The following is a 19,864-nucleotide window of genomic DNA, read 5'->3' on the forward strand; positions in this document are numbered from 1 at the left end:
GTAACCTGATCTCGCCGCGCTACGCGCGCGCGTTGTTACGTCAGTTGCCTTTTGCGCGTTCCTATTCTCTTTGTGTGCACCTTTCGACAGGCTTTCGCGCCGGTAATTTGCGGCAGGTACAAACGTCGATGAATAATTTATCAGCTTCACATTCGCGGAATATCGATCGTTTCCATCGCGCGCGCGTATTTGTCGAATGCGAGAAAGCGTTTGTATATTGTTATAGATTAATCTATTTCTATTACGATATAGAAAGATCAAGGCGCGACGAAAGAAGCGACGAAGCTTGTTATCACATTGACGAACGAGTTCCCAAATCCGACGATAATTCTTCTAAATCCATCCGCGCGCAACTCGCCGGGCTAATCGCCCGTGAAATAAATAAAACCGTCGCGTCACGGGGTCGAAACGCGAGCGAGCATAGAACGGGCTCGTCCTCCCGTCAGCGCGCGAGCGAGCATACAGGGTGTAACATAATCCTCGAAGCAGGCCCGGAGGATCCATTCGTCGCGAAGAGAAAACACCATAAAGCCCGGCTCGTCCAATTTACTCCGTGGACTCGCGGCACGTACGCCATGTTTATTTTCTTGCAGAAGATGACATCGTTCAGATAACCGAAAGCTCGACGACGATGCCACGGGGGGAGAGGAGGAGGAGGAGGAGGAGGAGGAGGAGAGGTGCGCGTGGGGGAGGGTGTGTCTTAGCGATCAAGCTTCCGCTACCGACAGTTATTATTACCCGGCGGCCGGGATGTTGCCGGGGGCCGTTCGGCAGCCGAGAAAGAAAGAGAGCGAGAGAGAGAGAGAGAGTGTCGCGACGGTCTGTTATATCAGCCGAAAAACAACAAAGAAACGGCTCCGGAAAATATTTATTCGAAGGGACCGCGGGGGCAGGGGGGGTTGCCAGGGGACCGTTCGGAACGCGTTGTCCCCCGTAATCTGGCCGCGTGCAATTTAACCGGGCAGCCGGGGCCAATTATGCGGCGAACGAGGAAGAATTTGCGAGCGGTCGCGCGGCGCGAGAGAAACAGAGAGAAAGAGAGAGAGAACGAGGGAAAGAGAGACGGTCGCGTTGGCAACTCTGTAGTTCGCGTGTGCTCGCCGAACGGCCTCGTTAAAGACAATCTGACCGTTCTATCTGACCGGTATCGGGTCGGCTCCGAGTCGCCGGAGACAAGAAAATTACGCGTTCACATGCGCCGAGCAAAAAGGTGGAGAGAGCGGAACACGCGGCCGGAGAGCGCGGAGGAGGAAGAGCGCCGTGTAACGAGCAGCCACGTGTCCGCGTAAATTGTTAACTATGACGGGGGCGGACCGGGGGCCACCCCCCCGGACTGTCGACGCTCGATACCGCTCTCCGGCGATTCTCGGGTTCCTCGTACGATCGGAAGATCGACGAGGGATCGAGCTGCTTAGGAATGTTTATCGCGGGGCAGCCGTATCTCGCGGCGACAGCTTAGAGCTACGGGAATTGGACAGATATTCGACAGCCGGGCATTACGGGCGCAACTTTGTTGGCTGCTGAAATCGTTACGCCGGTGGTCGTTCGGTTTCCGCGCGGAATTAATTGGAATGCGTTCGCGTGTAATTCGGCCCGGTTGTTTGTGGAGAATTCGGCCGCGAGTGGCCGTTAAGGAGCGCGCGCGCTCTCTCTCGAGCTTCGTCGAATTGAACGCGACCCGCATGTTGCGAAGATGCTCGGGATGATAGAGGCTTGGATAAAGCATCGAATAAAATAATTAAGCTCGAAGCGATCGCTGTAAATTCGATGGGCTTGGTGCAATGGCAGTTTTGGCGGAGGGGTGCGATTTCTGACGAATAGGTCTGGGCGTCTTAGAGATAAGTGATGAGCTCGAGTGCGAAATTGTAAGGTGAGAGGAATTTGTTATTTTCAATTTATTAGAATTATTAGAAGAGGGAAGATATTTCTATTGTTGAGTTACGCTCGTTGGAAGATGCTTTTCGACAACCGACGGCTGGGGTAATGGGGTGGAATCATCAACTCGGTGATTCAAAGCTTACGGAGCAAAATTTATTACTAAACATTCTACAGTGTGCTCTAGAATTACGATCTTTTTACCTCATCAACTTCTAAAAAATCCAAGAAAACTAAGCACAGCTAAAAACACTGTTAAAAATTGAAGCATACTTTCAACCCCCAATTTACGATATTAAACATCAGCTATCTATTCCAGAGTACCCTTTTACCACCGACTGCTCAAGGTTTAATGTAACCTCCAACTCAACGGTCTCTCAAGCTCGTCGACATTTTAAAAAATCCAATACCACAGCATATCCCTCTAAAAACTGAAGCACAAATTCAACCCCCAATTTATCCTACCAAATCGAACGTTAACTTCCGACCTTGGCTTCCGCGGGCCGCTTCGAAATTCCAGAATTAATTCGGCCACCAAGTTTTCGAAAGGAACAACCTTCCAAAGGATCTGCACGTTTCGGTGAAAATTGCCAGGGCGAGAAACAGCTCGCAGCCTCGGCGGCGGGTAATTGCAGAAAACAAATCAATCGCCGGCAGCGGATAGCGCAGATAGGAGTGAGGCGGATGTGTAACGAGGAGCCACGCGTCCGTGTAAATTGTCGGGGAACGAAGAGGGTCGGGGGGCGGAGGGGCCGGCCCTCGCTCGATACTCCCGCACCCCTTTTCGACGTTCGCGCCGAGCCGTGCCTGCGAAACGTCAAAGGGAACGCCGAAGGGAAGCCATTGTCGCGGCTAGAAAATTTCTCCGGCGCGAGAGGAGCGTGGCCTCTCGCTCTCTCGAGGACTCTGGATCGTCTCGAGGCGGTTTTGGCTCGCTGTGAACCACCCGAGAGAACGCGGGCTCTGCACTTCGGCGGATCGTGTGATTTACAACGGTGCCAGTGTTTCGAGAGCATGGACATTACGCAGACAATGTCGGGCCGGGATGGATTCGACCAATAAATTACGAGTCCGGTGGGCTGGTCTCTGGAAAAGCTCGCAGCCACCGTGACGTTCGGGGAAGTAGACCGGACTGGCCTCTACTTGAGAAGGGTGGGGTGCCGAGATGCGTTCCCGATGGCCGCAAAATGGAGAATGCGGCCTCTTATTCGATAACCAAGTTTTACGAGCTCGAACTCGTAACCGATTGCATATGTTCGTGTAGATTTACAAAACGCTTTGGAAAATTAAGCGGAAGAGATTTTTTTCTAAAAGAGTAGGCTTCTTGCTATTGAAACGACTCATTTTAACCCTTTACACTCAAATAGTGACTCTGAGGCTTCACTAAAAATTATTACATTATGTTTCAAAGCAGTTTTTACATTATTCGATTTTTATTTAGAAAACTGTTGTCAATGTAACTGTTTTAAGGGTCAATATTTTATTTCATGAGCCAATTTCATGTACACAAAATTCTCTAAGTCATATAAAATGGAAATACTATTGGTCAGAAAAACTATTTTGAATTTCGACTTAAAATGTCTTTCATTACAAAGGGTTAAGTATGTACTGGAAATATTTGTCACCAAATATATAATCGACGATTAACAATACGTGCCAAAGAAAATGTCGAAACGAATTTTACAATTTCTCTAGTACTAACTTTTTCAGAACGCCTATATAATCACGTTGAAAGTGACGAGTACGTTTAACTATAACCATTCGCATTGAGAATCCTCGGAGAAAAGATTACGTGAGAGGGGATATTTTGTAAGCCACTTTTTGGGCGATTCAAGCCGGACGGGGTTTACCGAAAAGATTAATAAAAGCGAAGTGGGTGGGATCGGGGCAGTAAAGGTTGGAGGAGACAGTCGGATTCGAAGTGGATTATTTCCAACCCCATCAGGCAGAATATTCGTAGCAGAATAGTATAATTTGTGCTTGATTTATGCTTGCGTAAAAAACAGTGGGATTAGAGGAGGGAGAGGCTTGCTCCGTTGTTAGCGAGCGACGGCCGCCATAACGGGGGGTGAAATCAATATCTCGATGTTCCACGCTTAAAACACCGAGCACCGGATACCTTCCCCCCGCCCCTCGCGATATCTCTTCGCGATCCCAATCTCCGAAATTATACATCCCCAATTCTGGAAAAGTCTCATCAAAAAGTAAATAACATGTCGAATTCAAAGCTCACCGGAATATCCCGACGAATAAAACGTCGACGTTGAACAGCGCGTTTCTCATCTACAGGCCGTACCAAAAATCCAGTCTGTCGCTCTTTCCTCCAGGAAAAATAATCAGAAGCCTTATCGTTGTCCGATCCGAGTGCATCAAGCGGCGACGCGACGAGCAGCGTCCACCGATTACGGGTCGTTCCAAAATGCCGGGCAGGAGCTCGAACAACCTCTGCTCGGGACTTTCAAACGATTACACGGTTTCATTGAGCCATAAACTTATCTAAATCGTCGATCCACTAATAATTTCGAGCAGCGTACGATCGCCGTAAATCTGTTCCCGGGCCGCGGGACCTCTTAATCGCCGTGGATCGCGTGTATCGGGGCACTTTCGCAGATCCGTAGCTCGCCGCAGGACGTCGCTTCTCGCTAATTTTTATTCGCGCGATAGCCGCGTGGTCACTCTCTTGAACCGCACGATGCCGCACAGATCCGCACGATGCCGCACAAATCACCGGATACGCGACACGCGCGGAGATTCACGGATGCTCGCGGAGAGACTTTCGCGTGTTCCTGCAGAGCAGCAGAGAGAGAGAGGAGCCCGACGACGCGATTAACCCCGGGCTGACTGACAAGAGAAACTTTTTCACGATCAGATATCCTCGGTGCCCGGAAAAGGGAAAGGCTTCCGTCATTGGCCAAAAAATATTCCCCGCAGTAAAACTCTCGCAGACCCTTGCCGCCGACCTGGGGACAGGGGAAAAAGGAAAGTCTCTCTCCGGCCGGAGATCAAAGGGCCTTTCTTCAACCCTGTCTTTTTAAAAACGTGAAATTTTTATGGCCGCACTTTCGCAGCCGCGGTCGACGGTGTCCCGTCACAGTAACTTTCTCGAGACCGTCCGCCGTGGGGAACGATTCAAATTGTTTCAAAGGGTAGTTCGCACGCTTCCTGCCGCGCCGTGCCGAGCCGGAGTCCGCCTCTCCCTTCCGTCGTCTTTTTCGAACATTTTTACCCGCGTAATAAACACTCCGCAGATAAAATCACGTCTGTATACCTTACCTTGCATACCTGGATGCTACTAGGTCAACTAAAGAGCAGTTGCTTAAATCATCGTTTTATTTGTGAGAATATCTGCCGTTGTAGTATAATTATCGAGGATTTTTATGTTGCAATTATTACGCTGTGAAACGAAATTAAACAATATTATAATTCAATGAAGCAATGCAATTCTCTAATAAGAAAAGCAATACGCAGCAAACAATAAAATTCGCACAATATATTTCTTCCCAGAACACTTAAAAGAGTAATTAAATAAATTCCACTAAAATATCTACGGTTATTTCACATTGCTATACAATATAAAAAGGTCTGCGCATATATAATCCCTTTCCAATCTTTAATTAATTCTACAGTTTTCTTCGAAGCAGATTTCGCTCTCGTCGTAAATTTGCCGGTGCAATTAATTTCCCCACGGTAGACACACGCGATTAAAAAGCGAATGGTAACAACGTGGACAGGGTCAAAAGACAAAGACGGCCGGACACCGCCGAGACCCGGTGTCCACCTGGTCGATTCGCAATACGCGCGATTTTCGCGAGCACGCACCGCCGTCGGCGATTTTACTGCCTCGCGGAAAGCGGCGGCGAAGAAAACGGAGTTAAGTAAATAACGAAGGGCCGCATAAATTCCCTCCGCGCCGGGTAATATGTATCGATGATCGTTCGCCGGTATTATGGGCAAATTGGAATCCGTATTTAGGTGACTATTATAGACATTAAGCCGTCGCGTTAACGCAGCTGTTTGCGCCGCGAATGGGAAACCGTTTAAGTGGCCAGTCGGCCGGCCCGAAGCTCCGTCGCAGTCGTTCGCAGTCGCGCGCACGCTGGATCATCCGGCCCCGCGGACGATCGAACAAATGGAGCACGGTGTGGGCCTGTTTCCGGTGCCCGGGCGGACCCCCTAAGCGCCCGGCGATTTGCATTGCGCCCAGCCACCGACAACCACCATAAAGATGCGCCGTAAAGAGCAACAAGATACGATCTCAATTAGTCCCCGAAAGCTCGGGGACCGCGGCGAACGGCCCCGATAAGGACCCGACCGCAGCGTCCCACTTATGGTGTACGACTCCTGAATTATGCTCCCCGTGCATAATATACCTCGGGCAGTTCTGCGAAAAATTCGTCCTCCCCGTCCTTTATTCTCCGCGAAATCGACGATGGGCTTTTAGGGGAATGACTGATCCTCGTCGTTCGGATCCCTATTTTAAAACTTTATATTCGATTTTCGTTAATTACAGATTCTCCTCGAAAAAGTACTATCTTTTCTTAAGCTACTTAAACGACGTTGTCTTTAATTGAAATTCTTCTTCGATTTAAAAATCAAATTCTAATTTGACAATTTAATTCCTCGCTTCATCCTGAAAACGAATAATGTGTTCCATAAAGCGTTTATTATAAATTGTACATCTTTTTGAATTCTATATTTTGGTAAGAGTAAAAATAGAAGATTTTTGGGATGATTATAAAAATAATTAATAAAATTGACAGATTAGATGAACGATTAAGATAACTTTGACATTTATCTGAATTTATTTCAACTTGATTCGACAACTAAATAAGTCACAATTTCCACGTTGTTAAAAGCACTCCGCGTCTCGTGCAACCTTTTCCACGTCCGCAGACAAGTTAGCAATCCTTCAGCGGGACCTTTCTCGACCGTGACAAGAAGCGGACTTTCCCCTGGCAACGTTCTCGCAAGTAGACCCGAGTCAATAGCCGGGCGCTGATCAATTCCAGGCACTCCATGGACCACGCCACCTTTCAGCAAACAGTGTCCGCATAAATTTGCATCGAGCAAATACCGTTCGCCGTGCATCGGGCTAATAAACCGACACGGTAAAAAGCCGCCGTTGCCAAGGACCTAGCGATCGAATCCGTTTACAGCCCGCCATTAATTCCAGGATCGGGGACGGGGTTGCCGTGGGTTTGCGCGGCGGCAGATTTATTGTTACGGTTCCCTCTCTCTCTCTTCCTTTTTTCTCTCTCTTTCTCTTTCTCTCTTTTTCTTTCTCTCTCTCTTTTCTTTCTCTCTCTCTCTCTCTGCTGCGCGACCTCTTATCTCCGCCATTCGTGGCTCTCGTTATCGCTTTCACGGTCCTCGTCGCTGCGAACGTGGTCCGCAGCCGGGTTCTCGGTGACCCCGGCTCGCTGCTTTCTTCTGGGATGCGAGCGAACCCACTCTCGAGGTCGTACACACGCTTCTGCGAATCCTGTGCGCCTCGCGGCCTGGCACCAAGGACCCTCTCTCGACTTCTCTCATCTGCCCCGGGATCCTCGAATTTCAAGATCTACTGCGATGCATCTCAAGCAGAGCTGCTGCGAAATTTCAACTCTCTCCCATATTCTGACCCCGGAAGACATCCGACGACGACGACGACGACGACGACTCCGTGGATCTTCCTTGTCATACAAATCGCAACAGGCCTCTGGTGACGAACGTTCGTACCGCAAGGATGAGATCGCCTTTAATTATGTCGTTATGTGTCGGTGTTCGATTTTATGGGTCGTAATTCACGATGGAGACGTTGTTATAAATTGTGGCTGGTTAGCTTGGTTGCAGGAGCTGATTATTGTGAGGTGCATTTTTAATATTGTCAACAGATTGACAGATATGGTTAGAATTATCTTCTGATAGGTGTTTTATTGTGGTTTAAAGTAGGCGAAAGTTTTGTTAGATTTTTAGAAAATTTTCGCGTTTTAGGGATATTACAGATGCAATTTATCGCAATTTTTATTTCATTTTTATTGCAAAAATGATCTACGATATAACTGCCTTCACCGCATTCAATCGATTAGTTTTAGATATCAAAATAATAATAATAATAGCAAATAATAAATATAAATGATCTCTTAAGAATTTATTAGAGACAACCATGTATAAATCATCGTACATATGAAAGAAATCGTAGTACAAGGGTTTAAAACCGAGAAATATTTTAATGAGATACATTAATACGGAACAATTCAAGATGCGTCAAAATAAAACAATTCAGCTTCCTATCGCGACGCTACGTTCAAGGTTTCTTCGCAATGCCGTCGCAATAAATCGAGAAACATTGTCGAGCATTTTTCAGTTTCGCTCGCCGGCGCGATAAAGCTTATTAAGAAAATTGCGGGTTACGAACCCATAAGTAGCATCGAGATTGCGACTTTACGAGTTGTACGACCGAGAAAAATCGCTCGAAACCGAGTTTCGTGGAACACGGCACGGCCAATAACTTCCCCGTAACGACTTTCGTTGTCGATTATCGGCGAAGGCGGTCGATTACGCGCGATCGAATAACGACAGGAGTCGCGGGGCTCGCGGGCCTCGCGTTCGATAAGGAACAAACCGTGTACCTATGCACCGCGATCTGTAATCTGGCGTTTCGCGTACGGCCGACTACCGTTGCCGGCTCCCGGAACGAAATACGAGCGGCTCGCGAGGCGCGGGTGCCTTTTATTTTATCCCTCGAAGCAGCGCCGGCGTTCGTTACTTTGCGTAATAAGCGGGGAGCGGCGGCGGGTCGCCGATTTCTTTAATAATCCGCGCAACAGCGCCGTTTACGGTAATTGAGCCACGCCCTGCGAGCAACGCCGTCCGCGAGAGACCCGCTCCGAAAAACCGGAGCCCGGGGACGAAGCGGTCCGGAAGCCTGGGATCCATCACCGACACCGCTTCGAAACACGTACCGAGCCCCGGCCACGTTGCACTAAATTTTCGATCTTTTCGACGAGCCGTCGATACTGCACACTCGCCCTTCGAATTATCCGATAAATTATGACGATGCCTTTTATGCGGCACTTTCTATGCGCGATACGATTTTTGCGATGGGAATTTAGACGGTCGGTAAATTATTGTAAAGTTATTTAATTAGTAACAAAAATGCGAAGCGCGATTGCAGACTGATACGAACGTTCCACAAACCTTCAAATTCTGATAAAATTGAATGAAATGCTGCAACGGTGTATTTATTAATACTGGGTTAAAGGAAGACGTGAAGAAGAAGAAATTGTTTTATTTTATTAAAGAAATTATTATGAACGTGGAAGTACTCGCTGAATCAGCTGTAAAAGAAATTGACATATCAGGTGATAAAATCTGATTTTCGATTCTTTTTAGTCACTTTGTTACACCATCGAATAAAAGCTGTATCTACATTGATCTAATAGCTTTGTACAGCTAAATCTACAATGCATTTCGACAGACTTTGAGATAAAAATATATAGAATACTCAAACTGACTTAGGGTACATGTTAGAGTCTACAAGACAAAGTGTATTTCAACATACAATTCAATGTACCATTGTATTAAAATGAAAAACGAAATATTCTTCCTAATAATTTTGTTACGTCCCGTGTAAGAAGACCGGAACTGCCATAACCGTGCGAAGTCCATGGACCAGAGAAACCAAGAAGGAACCCCGGCATTCCGGCAAACGGCGCAGCCGTTGGAGGAAAATCCGAGAAATTCCCGTGTCATCGTCGCGATATATAACAAGCAAAAATGTGGCAATAACGGTAGCCTACAGGCCCCTGATCCGCGTTCTCGCGGCTGCTCCCCGAGGTCCCCTATCGTTCCCTATCGTCCCCGGGCGAAATCCCCGAAAAAGAATGTCGCGGGGTCGCGGCTCCCGGTGCGGTAACTCATCGGATCAGCTCGCGAGATTGTACCTCCTCTGCGGAATCTCGTTTGCCACGGTGCGCGTCGTAAGAGAAAAAGAGAGAGAGAGAGAAAGAGAGAGAGAGAGAGAGAGAGAGAGAGGAAGAGAGTGTAAGAGAGAGAGAGACAGAGAGAAATAGACAGAGAAAAAGAGAGAGGAAGAGAGTGTAAGAGAGAGAGAAAGATAAAGAGAGAGAGAGAGGCAGAGAGGGAGAAAGGGAGTGCGTGGAAGAGAGGTCGGGGGCCATGTCCGAGGGCCGGTGGGCATTGTTCCCGTTGACGAATGAAACGTAGTCCTGGTCCGCTGTTGTCTCTCCTTTGTCCCTGTCCCGGTGTTTCCGGAGGGTCCAGGCGGTTCCCGCGCGACGAAACGGCATTGGCAATCTGCGAGACTGGTGTAAGCCACGCGGATGGAATATTAATTCCCGGGGTTAGGGTTACCAGCCGGGGCGGCGGAGGGAAGGAGATAGAAAGAGAGAGAGAGAGAGAGGGCCAGTCTCTCTCTGAGCCGGTCTGAGGCAGTCTGAGGCAGACGCACACATCCTCGAAGCCGCGTCCCGACGCCTAGCCATATATCCACGTCGCCGCGGAAATATATATGCTGCCGGCGTGCCAGCCTTCTATCCAGTTTTTCCTTCCCTTAGTTATTGGTTTCGTCGTCGGGGCCGGATGCCGGGGAAGCGAGAGGAGACGGCCACGGTCCAGGATACCCGACCCAGGACCTAACTTCTCTCCTCTTCTCTTCTCTCTTCCACACTTCTCTCCTCTCTTCCACTCTTCCACTCTTCTCTCCTCTCTTCTCTCGAACCGACCCGCTAGGGAGGAGGAAACGCCGGAACGGTGAAAGGCGCGAGCTCCCTCAGGGACTTTAACCGAAACGTATAAATGGATGGGAGAGAGCAGGCGAACGACAGCCTCCTAGCCTGCCCTGGACCGGCCCCGAATTACCTTTTACTCCCCGGACAACAGGCCGAACTGCGTCCTATTGATGGATACTCCGCGAATTTACGCTGGCCTCTCATCCCCGAGGTGTCCTATTGTGGAAGCGGCGACGATGGACGCGGCTTGCTGATATCTGCTCGCTGGACTCGTCGTTTGACCCTTTAACCCCACCAGCTGGATCGCACGTACACGCGCGCGTCGACGTTGCCTCCGTTCTTTTTCACGGTCCGGCGTACATGCGGACGTTTCTATGGCCTTTGCTTTCATTGCTGGTACAGGGTCTACCGACGACAGGTTTCATTTCGAATAATGCACTGATTTACCATCTGTCAAATAATTTGCTTTTAATTATTGATTTACATCAATAATGAACGAAACCATTGGACCTTTCCAATCGTTAATTGTCAATCGGTATAAACGCAATACTGAATTAATAAAACGAAATCTGTTTTCGCATATGACAAGTCGAAACTGCATCATTAACACGAATGGAAGGAATTATCAGTGTAAAATATATCTAATATCGCTATATTATCAATGAATTGATACGTGTTATATGCAATTAATATACTAAGTTTCAAGTTAATCTAGCAAGCAGTATTCGTTTTATTTAAATTACCGACTTGTACGATGGTGGGTAACAGTCTTTTTGTATTCTTCTCGGATACGTTATCTTTAATGAGCATACGACTAAATCTAGTATGGGACACCATTAAAATAGCCCGGACATGTTTCTCGACAAGGTTTCGTCGACTCGGTTCTTGTGGCCGACGAGATTTCCATCGACAACATTTAAATCCAGTGGAATAGACGCTAGACTTCCTAATTCACGCCGTCCACCGTGAGATCGTATCTCTGTCCAGCGAAAATAATTAACCGCGGTACATTTCCTGTATGAAACGCAGTGTTAAACAGGCCTAAACAGCTAGGATGTTACGCAGCGAATAGCCTCGAACAAGAAATGGAGGAGGAACAGGTTCGATTCGCCGGTTAGTAGCATTCCTCACGGTGAAGAGATACTGGCAACGTTATTAATTTGCCATTTTCTCGGCTAACGGTTATCGAAATAATTATTCAACCGGCTCGGCAGCGCGAGTCGATTCCGCGAATCGCGAGATCCTCGAACGCGTAATTAAAACACTTGAAACCCATGCTCTATAGGAGGAACGACATCAATAACAGGTTGCAGCGTTCACCGAAATCATAACTCCGCCAGCGGGAGCATAAATATCAAAAGTATCGCAGAAAGTGTCCATAAAGGAGCCAATAACGACGCCGGGATACCGGGAAATAGCAACGAAGCGTAATTATAGCATAATTATATTTTCTATTTTACCGTCGGCCAGAAACACGAGCCAGCCCGTGCAAGCGTTCGAGCCGCATCTCCCGTCATCGCTTCCGGATCGGTGCGTGTTCGCACGGATTTTTTCTGGTTCGCCAGACGGGGGCCTACCCGTGTATCCACCATCCACCGTTACCCCGTTCCGGGCGCGCTGTCACCGGTGAAAACGGTCGGCTAGATTTCCCGTGGATCGTCTCTAAACAGCGGTGTTTACGATACCCGGGCTGATTGTCCGTCGCGACACCCTTAATCGGCGTCCCTATTAACGCGTTTTTCCCTTGCGATCCGACCCGGCCGCATCCGTAAATCCTCCTGCTACAAGATTCCCGCGGCCGTTCGCGCGATAAGGGCCGGTGACAACGCTTTCAGCGAGCGACAGCGAGCTTAGAGTACCGTTGACGAGATACAGATAATTGGAAATGGGAAATTACGCCGGCCGATACGCCCGGAGCCGCTCGCCAGCATGGATAATGAGCGCGAGCGAGCGCGCGCGCGCGGCTCGAGCATTCCGCGGAACCTGTTCGCGGAAAATTATAATTCGATACAATTAGAAGCGATTTTCATTTTCACCGTGACTCAGCGCGCCTCGTTAGCGTTCGCCATCCCCGCTTTAATCGGAACCGCAATTACGATTCGACGAATCGCGCGGTGCTACCGCGGGCGTGGCCGCGTTTTATTCCAAATCGAATAATGACACGACGCGTAGGATAGATTTTTTGTTGACCGTTTTCTAAATCGACGGCAGATTACACGAACAATCCTTCGTACGGGTTCATTGAATTATTCATTGGAAAGTGATTATCCGTTTCACTTGCCACGCTGCAGGAAGCACTTACTTATCTCAATGACTTGGACACGTACTTATGCGTAACACTGGCACATATAAATTCTTACTATTACGATGAGCAATACTTATTCCATTCATTCATTTTTAATTACTGCACCGGGATATGATATATTACTAAGAATATTTAATAATACTTAATATTCTACAGTATGTTATTAATTTTATAATTTGATTTTTCTACGAAATGGTCACAAGTTTATTCATTAAAGTAATATCGATATATTTTTCTAAATATTTGCCCAACAAAATAAAATAATGTTTTACCTAAATATTTTATCAATATTTCGTAATTATCTCTGCTTCGAAAATTTTATTAAAAGGATATCTAAACCACACAAAATTGAATCAACTTCGTTGCAGTAGCAGAAAAAGAAAACACGCTGTCGAAATTAATGAAGCCTTTAATCAGAGAATTTATTTAATTTCAAAGTAAGAAACGATTTCACTCGCTTCCCAACCGGGGAATAATTGAACGCGAAATGATTTCCTCTAACAATTATTTTCAAACGATCGTATATTACACTTGCAACGTCCCGGCCCGGCATTTCCCTCAATAATGAAAGAATCGCATAACGAAAACTCGAAACGCAACTTTTCCGTCGATGGTTTAATTTCTGTCTTTACGGGAGCGAATTCGTTCGTTAGCTCGCGGAATCTTGGTTTAACCGCGGATGATCTTTCGATCGCCGTTCGGAAGGTATGCGCGCGATGATCCTTTATCGAGTTTAGTGCGCCGCGGTTTCGGTTTTCGTTGGTCGAAGATGGGGACCCCGCGTCGGACGCGTTCCGGCCGCGCTGCCGGTTTTACGGCCGCGAAGGCTTCCGATTAGAAAGTATCGCGGGGCTGCTTCTAAATTGATACGGTAAAGTTACGAATTGATAGGGATTCAGCGGGTCTAATTAATACGTACGGCACAATGCGGCCTATGGTTCATACTCGGCTACCATGTTTGCGGCTAACCGTTTACGCTCGTATCTGTCCGCTTGTTACGGCTGTATTATTTATAACCTGCGTATTGCGGCCGATAAAGATGTAAATGCGCTGATAACTTCTGCGCGCAGATTTAATATTGTTGCGTGTCCGGGCCTTTCATTGCGCACTTAGATTCCTCTTAATGCAAATTCTCGTAATTAGCCTCCCTGAGAAATAGTTTTCCGCCGTCGCGGATAAACAGCCTGATTTATTTCCGATTTTCTATCCGCTCGCGGCGAAGAATAAATTTACTATTTGGGTTAACGCTGTCGAGCGCTGAAAATTGCAACGATCAATGGGGTCGAAACACGCGGAACCGGACGACACTTGTGAAATCTGTCCAATGCCCGGTGCCGTTTTACGAGCGAAGGCGTCGTCGCCGGTAAGTAATACCGTCGCCGTTTCGCGAAGCGAACGGCGACAAAGAGATTCTCGTCTCGAAAAATTCCACCGCGATGGATAGCCGCATTATTCCGCCGGGATAACGCGGAATTTTGCGCGTAACCGTCGTTTATTTTGAACCGTTCGAAACACGCGCAATTATGCGGCGTACACGGTTGCACGACAGCGATAAATTCCGCGAACGACCGGCTCAAGTTGCACGGTAATTTTACTGCTGTTTTCGTGCGGTTCACGTTCGTGCTTTCTTTTCTTTTCTTATTTCTTCTTCTTTTCTTTTCTTTTTTCTTTTTTTTCGTTCCTCCTTTCTTCTCCGAGCGTCTCTCGAAACGAGCTGCGGAAGAATCTTTCGAGTGCATCTCGAGACGCCGGTCGATTTCGAGACGCACGCCTCGGGGCGGAAAAAGGAAAACCTCGACGCTCGCCTGATGGCTGCTCCGAAGTATCCTCTCTTCGACGTTCGAATCGTTTCCGGGGGAAGCGGTGAAAACGGAATTTCTCCGCGTCTGCTACGTATCTCAACGTATTGCCGCCTTCTTTGTGCGCCACGCCGTTGCGCCAGTATTTTAAAAACGTTTTAACATAATCAGCGGATAAGCGTGTCAGCTGCGGGGGATGCTGTCTCGACCGACTCTCTGTTTCGCGAACGGAAAAACGTAAATACGCGAGCAAGACGTTCTCTTCAGTCCGGAATTGCATTCTTCGACTCTGAAAGACAAATTGCTTTTGTCAATTTTTTATGGCTTGGAAACTGTACGTTTCGAGCTGTACGGTACTTGTAAAGTATCTTGTTCGTTACCTTGTTAATAAGGATTTATTATTGTAATTATTAGGATTTATTATAATTAAATTATATATAATTTTGCATTGGGTCAGATGTATATACGTAAGATCGTGGAGGGAGGAATTAGTTTCACCAATTTTTTCAAGATGAGAAAATTGTGTTTCTACCCTTAGAATATTTACACATAATTCGTGCATGTTCACATTCTAACAAATAACTTTAAATTCCACGAAACACCAATCTGTGTATAAATTATTTCAAATCAAATTTAAAAAATAAAGAGGTGTGTGTAAATATAAAGTTACTCGTACACACTGTAAAACAAAAAATGGTAATGTAAAATAGAAGATAAAAAATTATTGTAAAGTATCACAAGCCTCTCCACCCAAATAAAAAGCAATAAACTCTAAAATACCTAATATAATCATCCCCTATGAACGCCCATAAAAATATACAGAATTAAAATCGCATTTAAAATGAGGAAAACTTGCAAATAATAGTAGCGGATCGAAAAATGATTTCCAATATCCCGATGCACCTGCACTCGAAGCAACGAGTTTCAAATCGTATAAGCTGAATTTACAAACGCGTATTCCTTTCATGCCAGGTGTGGTGCGAAGTTACAGCAGGTGACCAGAGGTGAAGAATGAAGAAGTTAGCGTCGGATCGTGTGGCGTGGGTGGCGGTTCTATCGGAAGGCAACGCCGGATCGAAGTCGGGCATAGTTCCCGAAGGGTTGCGGGGGCGGGCGTGCGGGGGTCAAGCGGCGAACAATACAAGTTAGGAACCGGCGAATGGACACAGGGATTGTAAGGCAAATGGGTGACTGGCGCATCGGAAGAGGACCTGGGGAACCATGGCGCATAAACCGATACGGTTATTTCGGAATATCAGCAGCCATACGCGACCACTCGATGCTTCCATTTCAATGTTCCGCCCCTCCAAGCGTAAAAGTGGCGAAAATGCGTCTGGATGTGGGGTGAGCGTCTGCCCCGGAGAAGGGCTGCGAGACCCCGCCGTGTAATACCCCAGTGGCTGGGAACGAGCTATCGAGACGTAAACTTCTATACTACCGGAATTAGCTCCGCAGAGTCGGCCGGAATCGCGGACGATTCGAAATTTCGTTCGATTCGAGTGGCGGGGAAATGCTTGCGGACTCTTCACGCGACGCTCCTCTTCCGCTTTTAAACCGACGCCGCGTAAAATTGTCACCCCCGACGCGTTTTTTTCTCGACGCGATAGGAGAAGCGATTGTATTTCGTTAATCGAGAGTTCGCTGCGCATTTATACGGCGTTTTAATTTTGCAAAACGCGGAGGGGTTGAAGAATCTAAATTTTAAGATGCGAGTCGATCATTTCTTTAATTTTATGACGCTGTGGGTTTAATAATAAATTAACACAAGCATCATCAATCTTTTCTAACAATTTTCTACGCGAAGCGCACTTATAACAAATCCTGAAGCTTTTAAAATTATTATAAGCTTCATTTTATTTATTAATAAATTAGTAAAATGAGTCGATTATAAAATTTGATTAACAAAAATCTAGATTGTTTATTAGTTATACAATCTAGACGAAATTGACTAAAATTGTCCTAAATATATAAAATAAATACATTTTCAAAAAGGGATGAATCATTTGATTAAAATGGTATTTAGAGCTTTAATCTTCCTTCCTGTATTTATTACCTTGCAAGATGCATTGCAAAAATTGCAGCAATGAGAAACGTACATTTTTTAAAAAATACATCAAATATTTCTCGCTTCCTGTAAAATCGAATTGCAAATATTTGCAAGTACAGTAAAATGGGCCTAAGAAAAGCGAAGATCGCGACGATCTGAGGGATGAACGATGGAAGAATTGGGTTGAAGCACAAGTCGCCGATAATTTACTATACGCTTTTATTTCGTTTGTATATCATAGATATAGCTTATGAGTATAATTCTACATCAAGTTTCGAAAATGGATACATTTACATTCATTGTCAATGGATTACCTTTTCGCCAGTGTACGGTCGGTAAACGTCGTATCGTCGTCGTCGTCGTCGATTCGCCACCCTCGTGTGTCGTTCATTATCATTATTATTATTAATATTATTATTAATATTATTATTAATATTATTATTATTTTTTTCTTCATCTTAATCGCATACCGGCATACGTTCTCATTTCTCGTCGTACGGTTGTATAATACTAAATCTTGAAATAGTCGGTTAGACATGAGAGACTCCATTATTCCGTTACTTTTTTTTTTGTATTACTTAACGTGGTAGGTAGGTATTGAAGGACAGCTACGCTCTCTTATCAGTTATAGTTATTACATTAATTAGGTATCATCCAGCGGCACTCGGTGAGCCGCGGCGTCCGCGATTTTTCATGGCGATTGTTATCACGCCGCCGGTCGATCGATCAACTTACGTTTATCTCCTCCATCACTCTCTCTCCTCCTCCTCTCTCTCTCTCTCTCTCTCTCGCGCGCGCGCGCTCTACGTCCCTGTCACTCTGATCGATCAACGACAGGCCGCGGCTCCCCGCTTCACTGAGCAAACGTTAACGTTTACGTAGTGTTAATTATTTACATCGAAGAAAAAACTCTTGAAGTAATACACGGCTTTTCCATTCATTTTAATGTAGGTACAGCAAAAGACGATAATTAAGACCTAGATCCACGGGCTTTCAATCGATAATTCCGGTTCGTTTTATTTCGTTCGCTATCCATTGATTTATTCATATCTATTTACTCCACAGCTCGCACGTCCTCTTAACTTGTGTCTATGTATTCACTATGCATGTACTTATGTATGCTTACCAACGTTCATTTTTTTCCCTTTTCGTTTTATTTACTCGTTTTTTAGTTACGTATTTCCGCGCCACGCGCGTTCACGACCGACGAATGTGGTTCACGAGGAGCTCGACTCGAACCAAAGGAAAAACGAAACGAGCGGACGAGAAGACGAGAGGGAACCGCGAGACAAAGAAGAAACGGAAGAGAAACAAACGAACAAACAAGCAAACAAACAGACAAACAAGCGCCGCCGCCGCCGCCGCCTCGGGAAACTGTGTCTCGCTGGGGCGATTCATCAACGATCGACCGAGGGAGAACGGGTGCGAAACGAGCAACCGCCGATCTCCCTTTTTTTCTTTTTGTTAAAAACCGCGCGAGGCCGGCCCAGGGAAACAACAATAAACGATCACAGTACGTCGAAGCGTTCGAGCCGCTCGAATAACGGACACCACCCTTTCGCGGGGGAATCGTCCTCGAGGACCTACAGGCGAACGAAACGATTAAAAACGACATGTGCACAAACCCGGCTCTACGTGTGGCTTTCCACTCGATTTTTACCACCTCTCAATCCTCTCTCACTCTTTCTCTCTTTCTCTCTCTTCAATTATCATTACACGGCTCGACTTACAATCTAATTGATAAAAAAAAACCGCGACTCGCTCGGTCGCCGAAACGACAAACAAACGGTTCCCGCCGGGCAATGAACGGAGGTTTTTAACAGAGGGCCTCGAGGATCCGGCGGTCCTTTCACTGGGCAGACAGGGGCGAAAACACCACCCCCGCGACGAGCGCAGCACCCTCGAGGCGTCATCAACCCGCTGAGAAACTAGCCGGCGGGATACCAATGGTCGCACAGTACGTTCGCGAAAAGTGGGACAGCTGCCAATGAAAGATACAACGATGCGGAGTGTGGACGACCGGCAGCCTCGCCGCGAAAGCCGGGACCGGTTCGGAGCGGGTACGGAAACTGCGAAACAGTTCATCGAAATCGTCGGACAAGGGAGCTTCGATATTTTTATTTCGCGGTTATCCGAATTTGCGAGGATGCTCTGTCGAGAACCGATTCAATCGAGTTCTTTGATTCGAGTACTGTGTCCTGGCATTTATTTCTATGGTTGAAACGATTTTCATTCCTTTGTTCTTAATATTGGGGTGGTCTGAAATAAATTGCGTTTTGAAGTAGCTATAGGAAATTGTGCATTTCGAATTTGTATTGTAGTATGCTATGTGACATTTGAAAGCGTATATGTCGTTTTATTGTTTAATGTCTGTTAATTGATTTTAATGAATTCATAGAGAAATATGTTCTATAAATATATGTTCTATAATAATCTATGTTCTATAAATTGATTTCAACTCTGTGGCAATATAATATACTGTTCTCAAAGGCGATTAAGCGTCTTTTAAAATACTTTCAAGCATTCTGTAAATTTCAACTGCAATTCAAAGGTATAAATTACCCCCTGAAGAGTACGTCATCCTCAAATTCGCAATTCATTCCCATACCCAATAATTGCATGAAAGAAGAGGAACTTTAAATTTATTATATACATTCAACGCTTAGAAATCGGTATCAGGTTACTGAGTATTTTAGAGTCTGGACTATTTTTGAATGAAACTTTTGTAGACGCGATATTATAGTGAACGAAGTTCATTCGAGGATTACGATCGAATCGACAAGAGCATCCTCGATCGCTCGTGGCCGATCCCGTTCCCGAGTGCAACACGCGCGGACCGATCCATGGTTCTCTAGCACGCAGAATAGAAAGAACGCACGATAGGAATAATATATTACAAGCAGACGCGCCGATTCTCTTTCTCGCCCTTCGAATCACGAGCGGCGATCGGTGTCCGCGTACCACGGTCTCGGTTTTATGGCACGATGGACACGGAGGGTCTGCTGGTCGATCGTTGACGAGTAGAAAAATGGTCGGACCGTGGTACGAGGGATGAATCGCACCGTTCCCCCTCGTGCTCGTAACGCTTAAATATCTGTACATGTGC

At 46.4% G+C, this 19,864-nt stretch overlaps 1 protein-coding gene across 12 annotated transcripts in view; it reads right to left on the bottom strand.

Moving 5' to 3' along the window:
- The window catches only part of LOC144477212 (uncharacterized), a 541,837-nt gene that overhangs the window by 123,267 nt on the left and 398,706 nt on the right, over nt 1-19,864 (bottom strand). The gene's annotated exons all lie outside the window — the stretch shown is intronic.

The sequence above is a fragment of the Augochlora pura genome, chromosome 11, assembly GCF_028453695.1.
Source record: "Augochlora pura isolate Apur16 chromosome 11, APUR_v2.2.1, whole genome shotgun sequence".
Classification (NCBI taxonomy): Eukaryota; Metazoa; Arthropoda; class Insecta; order Hymenoptera; family Halictidae; genus Augochlora; species Augochlora pura.